Here is a 7,540-nt window from a genome sequence, read left to right as displayed (position 1 = left end):
CCTTTGCCTATGTCATAGGTGGATGTATAGGCTTGAATGGCCTTTTGCTGCTCCTCCATCCTCTGAAGCATATAGAGGGTTGAGTTCCACCACGTCACAACCTCTTGCTTCAGGTGATGGTGGGGCAGGTTCAAGAGTGTTTGCTGGCGCTCCAGTCTTTGGCACGCAGTTGCTGAATGGCGAAAGTGGCCAGAAATTTTTCGGGCCACCCAAAACGTCTCCTGCACGCCCCTGTCGCTTTTCAGAAAATTCTGCACCACCAAGTTTATTGTGTGAGCAAAACATGGGATGTGCTGGAATTTGCCCAGATGTAATGCCTGCACAATATTGGTGGCGTTGTCAGATATCACAAATCCCCAGGAGAGTCTAAGTGGGGTAAGCCACTGGGCGATGATTTCCCTCAGTTTCTCTAAGAGGTTGTTGGCGGTGTGCCTCTTACTGAAACCGGTGATACACAGCGTAGCCTGCCTTGGAACGAGCTGGCATTTCGGAGATGCTGCGACTGGTGACGCTGCTGCTGTTGCTGCGTAAGGTGATACATCTACCCAGTGGGCTGTCACAGTCATATAATCCTTAGTCTTCCCTGTTCCACTTGTCCACATGTTCGTGGTTAAGTGGACATTGGGTACAACGGCATTTTTCAGGACACTGAGGACACTTTTTCTGACGTTTCTGTACAGTCTCGGTATCGCCTGCCTAGTGAAGTGGAATCTAGACGGGATTTGGAACCGGGGACACACTACCTCCATCAATTGTCTAAATCCCACAGCACTAATGGCGGATACCGGACGCACGTCTATAACGAACATAGCAGTCAAGGCCTCAGTTATACATTTTGCTTCAGGATGACTGCTGTCGTACTTCATCCTCCTCGCTAAGGACTGTTGGAGGGTCAATTGTTTAGTAAAAGTAGTGGTGAAAATTACTTCCTCTCTGGGATGATGAACGACTCCCAGCAGCAGCAACAGCAGCAGTGGCAGCAGGAGGCGTAGCAATGCAGGATCCTCCGGAGGAATCCCGGATAGGAGAGTCAGTCATGCCAGTGACATGGCCTGCAGGACTACTTCCGATCCTGACTAAGGAGGAAATTGACGAGGAGGGAGTTGATGGTGTGGTTTGCAGGCGCTTGGATACAACAGGACAACGGGATTTAGGTGTCCCTGGACTGCTTACAGTCTTAGCCAAAGTTTCTGAACTTGACAGTAACTTATTATGAAGTGCAGGTGCCGTATAAGGGAGGATGTTCCTAGGTGGTTAACGTCCCTACCCCTACTTATTCCACCTTTACATAAGGTACATATGGCAAGACAGTTGTTGTCCGGATTTGGATAGAAATATTGCCAGACCAAAGAGGTGGAATGTTTGGTCTTCTGCCCAGGCATGACCATGACTGGCTTTTTCATCCCACGGACAACAACTGTCTCCCCCGAAGCCTGATTTAAACAAACCACATCACCATCAGAATCCTCCTCACCAACTTCCTCCTCAGCGCCAGCTACACCAGTATCCTCATCCTTTTGTACTTCAACAGTGACATCTTCAATTTGCATATCAGCAAGTGGACTGTGGGTGCTCCTTTCAGCACTTGCAGGGGGCGTGCAAATGGTGGAAAGAGCCACCTCTTCCCGTCCAGTGCTGGGAAGGTCAGGCATCGCAACCGCCACCACACTTGGACTCTCCTTGGGGATTTGTGATATCTTCTTAGAACGCACAGTTCTTCGTTGTGCTTTTGCCAGCTTAACTCGTTTGATTTTTTTAGTGGGAGGAGGGCTTCCATCGTCATGTGAAGCTGAACCACTAGTCATGAACATAGGGAAAGACCTTAGCCGTTCCTTGCCACTCCGTCTCATAAATGGCATATTGGCAAGTTTACGTTTCTCTTCAGATGATTTAAATGTTTTTTTTAAGGTCATTTTCCTGAACTTTGTCATTTGGGATTGTATGTGGCTTCTACTATGACATTGGGCATCGGCCTTGGCAGACGACGTTGATGGCATGTTATCGTCTATGTCATGACTAGTGGCAGCAGCTTCAGCACTAAGAGGAAGTGGTTCTTGATCTTTCTCTATTTTATTTTTATCGGAGAAAGTTTGGTCCTCCATTTATGTTATATCGATTTGATATATACGTGCGGCTAAGGCGCACACAAACACAGAAAATATTTTTTTATTTTTGCTGGAGAGTAGTGCACTTTGTGGGTTACACCACCCTTTAAGAAATGAGCCAGCCGGCTCTTTACTTATGGGACACAGGCGCACGCTTGGCGCTGCTCCTTTGTTGATGCACGTGCGGCTACTGCGCACACAATTCACAAACACAGAAAAAATATTTTGTTATTTGGTTTGGAGTGTACTTTGGGGGTTACAGCACCCTTTAACGGTCAAGCCAGCTGGACCTTTACTTATGACACAGGCGCACGCTTGGCACTACTTTGTTGATGCACGTGCGGCTACAGCGCACACAATTCACAAACACAGAAAATATTTTTTTTTTTGGTTTGGACTGGAGTGTACTTTGGGGGTTACAGCACCCTTTAATTGTCAAGCCAGCCGGCCCTTTACTTATGACACAGGCGCACGCTTGGCACTAATTTGTTGATGCACGTGCGGCTACTGCGCACACAATTCACAAACACAGAAAATATATATTTTTGTTGGTTTGGAGTGTACTTTGGGGGTTACAGCACCCTTTAACGGTCAAGCCAGCCGGCCTATTACTTATGACACAGGCGCACGCTTGGCACTACTTTGTTGATGCACGTGCGGCTACTGCGCACACAATTCACAAACACAGAAAAAATATTTTGTTATTTGGTTTGGAGTGTACTTTGGGGGTTACAGCACCCTTTAACGGTCAAGCCAGCTTGCCCTTTACTTATGACACAGGCGCACGCTTGGCACTACTTTGTTGATGCACGTGCGGCTACTGCGCACACAATTCACAAACACAGAAAATATATATTTTTTTGGTTTGGACTGGAGTGTACTTTGGGGGTTACAGCACCCTTTAACGGTCAAGCCAGCCGGCCCTTTACTTATGACACAGGCGCACGCTTGGCACTACTTTGTTGATGCACGTGCGGCTACTGCGCACACAATTCACAAACACAGAAAAAATATTTTGTTATTTGGTTTGGAGTGTACTTCGGGGGTTACAGCACCCTTTAACGGTCAAGCCAGCTGGCCCTTTACTTATGACAAAGGCGCACGCTTGGCACTACTTTGTTGATGCACGTGCGGCTACTGCGCACACAATTCACAAACACAGAAAATAATTTTTTTTTTGGTTTGGACTGGAGTGTACTTTGGGGGTTACAGCACCCTTTAATTGTCAAGCCAGCCGGCCCTTTACTTATGACACAGGCGCACGCTTGGCACTACTTTGTTGATGCACGTGCGGCTACTGCGCACACAATTCACAAACATAGAAAATATATATTTTTTTGGTTTGGAGTGTACTTTGGGGGTTACAGCACCCTTTAATGGTCAAGCCAGCCGGCCCTTTACTTATGACACAGGCGCACACTTGGCACTACTTTGTTGATGCACGTGCGGCTACTGCGCACACAATTCACAAACACAGAAAATTATTTTTTTTTTGGTTTGGACTGGAGTGTACTTTGGGGGTTACAGCACCCTTTAACGGTCAAGCCAGCCGGCCCTTTAATTATGACACAGGCGCACGCTTGGCACTACTTTGTTGATGCACGTGCGGCTACTGCGCACACAATTCACAAACACAGAAAATATATTTTTTTTTGGTTTGGAGTGTACTTTGGGGGTTACAGCACCCTTTAACGGTCAAGCCAGCCGGCCCTTTACTTATGACACAGGCGCACGCTTGGCACTACTTTGTTGATGCACGTGCGGCTACTGCGCACACAATTCACAAACACAGAAAATATTTTTTTTTTTGGTTTGGAGTGTACTTTGGGGGTTACAGCACCCTTTAACGGTCAAGCCAGCCGGCCCTTTACTTATGACACAGGCGCACGCTTGGCACTACTTTGTTGATGCACATACAGCTACTGCGCACACAATTCACAAACACACAAAAAATATTATTTTTTTAGCACTTGGGGGGAGCACCCCTGATGGACAGAGCACCCCCTGGACAACACTACAGCACCCCTTTAGGACTGGGACACTGCACAGGACTTTGGAGTGGACACAGCCCCTATGGAGAACTGACTGCACAACACAGTCCAGCCAGCCCCTATGGACTTTGAAGTAGTGGACACAGCCCCTATTAACAACAGCAGCACAGCACAACACAGCCAGCCCCTATGGACTTTGAAGTAGTGGACAACAGCAGCACAGCGCAGCACAGCACAGCACAACACTACTCTGCACTACACTACACTACACTACACAGCCCAGCCAGCCCTAACTCCCACCCTCCCTCTTCACTGTCCACAGCCGAGAGAGAAAATGGCGCCGACGCGGGTACCTTATATAGCATCCAAAACCCGCGAGACCCGGAAGGCGGGATGATGATGTTTTGCCTCGATTTCAGATCCGAGTCAGGCGGGAAAAGTCGAGCCTGACTCGGATCTGACTCGGATCGGGGGGGCTCGGGGGGGTTCGGATTTCAGAAATCCGAACCCGCTCACCCCTAATATATATATATATATATATATATATATATATATGTATATGCATAAACAATGGTTAGTCAATATAATTAAAGTGCAGTAGTAATATTAGTACCATTTTCTAAAGTTATACATTTATTACATGCCATCCAATTTCTTCTATTTATACACAACTGTATACCTTTGTGACCAGACCACATTCCATTTTTCCAATCTGTCAATTTAATTAAGATAAATGTTAACGTTGTCATGGAGTATAACCCTAAACATTACGGGCAGGAAAGGGTTAAAGTGGCCTGTCCAAATTAAGGCCCTGATTCAGAGCCGTTCGTTAGAGGCAGTACGCTCGTTGCGTTCCGATGTTGAATAACCGCGCATGCGCCGGTGTTACACTGCGCATGTGCGTACGGCTGATTGCGAGTTTCTTTTGTCTCGTTCGTCAAATAGCGTACAGGAAGTGACATGTCAAATGTGATTGACAGAACAGGCCGTTTTTTGGGCGTTGACGGGGGTCGAGATAGAAAAAAAAAGGCGTGGCGAGGCGTTTTTTGGGGCGTACATACATTAACAAATGCGAACGTCAAATGTGTTCGTACCAACTCATACGTCACTGGATGATCCTCTTTCCCTTCAAAATGCTCGCACAGCTTAGGGGCTGGATAACTCGACCACAGTGGCGATGGCCTTCTCCTCCGTCCCGGCACTCCACGATGTTGCATCGATTAATCACGGCTTGTCAGAAACTCAATTAGTGTTGGATTGAAAACCGGCTTGGTATGTGTTTGGAAAGCAGTTTTTTTGGATAGCACAAAACCGAACGCAGGTGGAAATCCTAGCTGCTAATGTCAGGATTACACAATCAATTAGCGTACATTTGTGGGGGTGTATTTTGGCCGCAATGTGTTCGTTTTTGGACTATTGTAACAATAATGTCATCATGTTTAGGTTTGGTCCCTCATTTTGTGTTTGCAAGGTGTTTTTTACTCCTTAGGTAATGTTTAAAACGTTCCTTAACGAGCACTTTTTTTACAATGTGTAATTTGTGTTTTAGAACGTTGTTGGCTTGTGGGCCCGGATTAAAATTAACCCATTTTGTAAAGAATGTCAGAATACAAAGTCGTACATTTCTGCAAAATTTATTTGTATCCACCCATAAAAAAAAACCATATTGAACTACAACATTTTGGGCAGTGTTCCACAATATTTATTAATTGTGAAAACAATAATTTTTGAATAAACGTAAATGTAAAAATTAAAAACAATTCACAAGAAAGGAGAGGGAAGTTTTGGCCAGAAAGGAATTTGAGGCAAGCACAGAAGGAGTGTGGGAAAAGTAGCCAATGGTGTCACCGTTTTTTCGCCTGTTTGGCTGGGGGAGGGAGGGCGCCAGACCGGGTCCGGGATGTCATCGGGCTGGCCTGTCCAGAGGCAGATGTTGTGGCCTCTGGACTAGGCACAGGGCTAGGCACATTTGGAGGATTGGCTGATGTTGTGCCAGAGGTGGAGGATCCTGATGTTCCGGCAGGAAGGGAGGTCGGCTCCACCATGTGCTGGCGAACGAGCTGCTCCAGGGCAGTGGCGATGCGGATGTTGGCCCTGGTATTTTCCGCCAGGGCCTGACCAATGGTCACGTTGGCCGCAGCATTTTGCTCCAGGGCCTCAGCCACCCGTACCAGACTGGCGTCCATCCTCTGCAGAATCTCCGTATGGAAATCCGATTTTAAATTGAGTTCTGTGAGGAGGGACACTGCCTGCGAGAGGGATTGCCCTGGACTGGCTTCTGCAGGGTCCTCAGCCGGATGTACTGGTTCCTCCCCTGCAGAGCCAGCAGAAATTCTGCGGCCAAGGCTCCCCTCTGGAGCCGACTCATCCGCCTGTGTCTCTGTTGGAAAAATGAGAAAAGACTCACATTAGAATCTACATATTAGCACAATAACATTTCACAGTTGGTGACATCACAACATTTACCTGGGACAACATGAGGAGCCGCAAAGTCTGGCATGTCCGTATCCATGTTGGACACGCCAAACACCTCCACAGGCTGCACACACCCCTGTGCCAGCTCTTCTAAATCTGTAAACTCCAATGACACAGGGGTGGGACCTCCACCTGTCCCCCTTGCATGCCTAGCCCTGTGTGCCATTTTTTGTTTCAGCCGATATTTGAAGTCTTGCCATCTGTGGGTTAAATTGGAACCATTAATTTTTATTTGATTGGGTTGTTGGTTTTAGGGTGGTCAAGTGTTTACTTACCGCCGTTTGACATCCCGGGCTAGACGGACATAATCCCCCACCCTATTGACCTCCACGGCTACCTCTTCCCACATTCTCCACTTCTGGCATGCACTCATATTCCTGTCTGCCTGTGGCAGGATGTCCACACACTTCTGAATCAAAACCTCCATCTCCTTTCTTGTGAATTGTGGCTGCCTTTTCTTTTTGGCAGCTTTGCCCGGATTACTGGGCCCAGCAGCCTCTTCCATGTCATCCTCCTCACCTATTTGGGGTAATTTGAAGAAATCTCAACTTCCCAACTTGCACAATAATATGTTTAGAATCATCATTGAGTCAAAATGCATGAAATACTTACTGCAGGACTGTTGTCCATTGTTTTCCTGGTCTGTATCCATGTGTGTTGTTCCAACTTGAAATACACCAGAATTGTGTTTTTGTCTTGTGACGTATTTATACATGCGTCCTTATTTTGCGGCCGCATCATTGATTGTGCGTTCCTCTGATCCTTCCTTAATTTGGGCGGGAAACTAAACACTATTTATGGGTTGTGGCGTTTCAACTCGAGGTGGCGTTTATTGAATGTTGGAGGTTACGTTGGTTGGAGTTGATTGTTGGCTGGTTTTGGAGATTGCGTTTATTGTTTTTTTTGTGTTAGCGGTTTTTCTTGGTTTTCAGTTCCTTTTTTTTCACTTTTGGTTTTTTGGATATTTTC

Source organism: Taudactylus pleione, unplaced genomic scaffold, assembly GCF_031769625.1.
Source record: "Taudactylus pleione unplaced genomic scaffold, aTauple2 ptg000296l, whole genome shotgun sequence".
NCBI lineage: Eukaryota > Metazoa > Chordata > Amphibia > Anura > Myobatrachidae > Taudactylus > Taudactylus pleione.
This window is presented reverse-complemented; position numbering follows the sequence as displayed.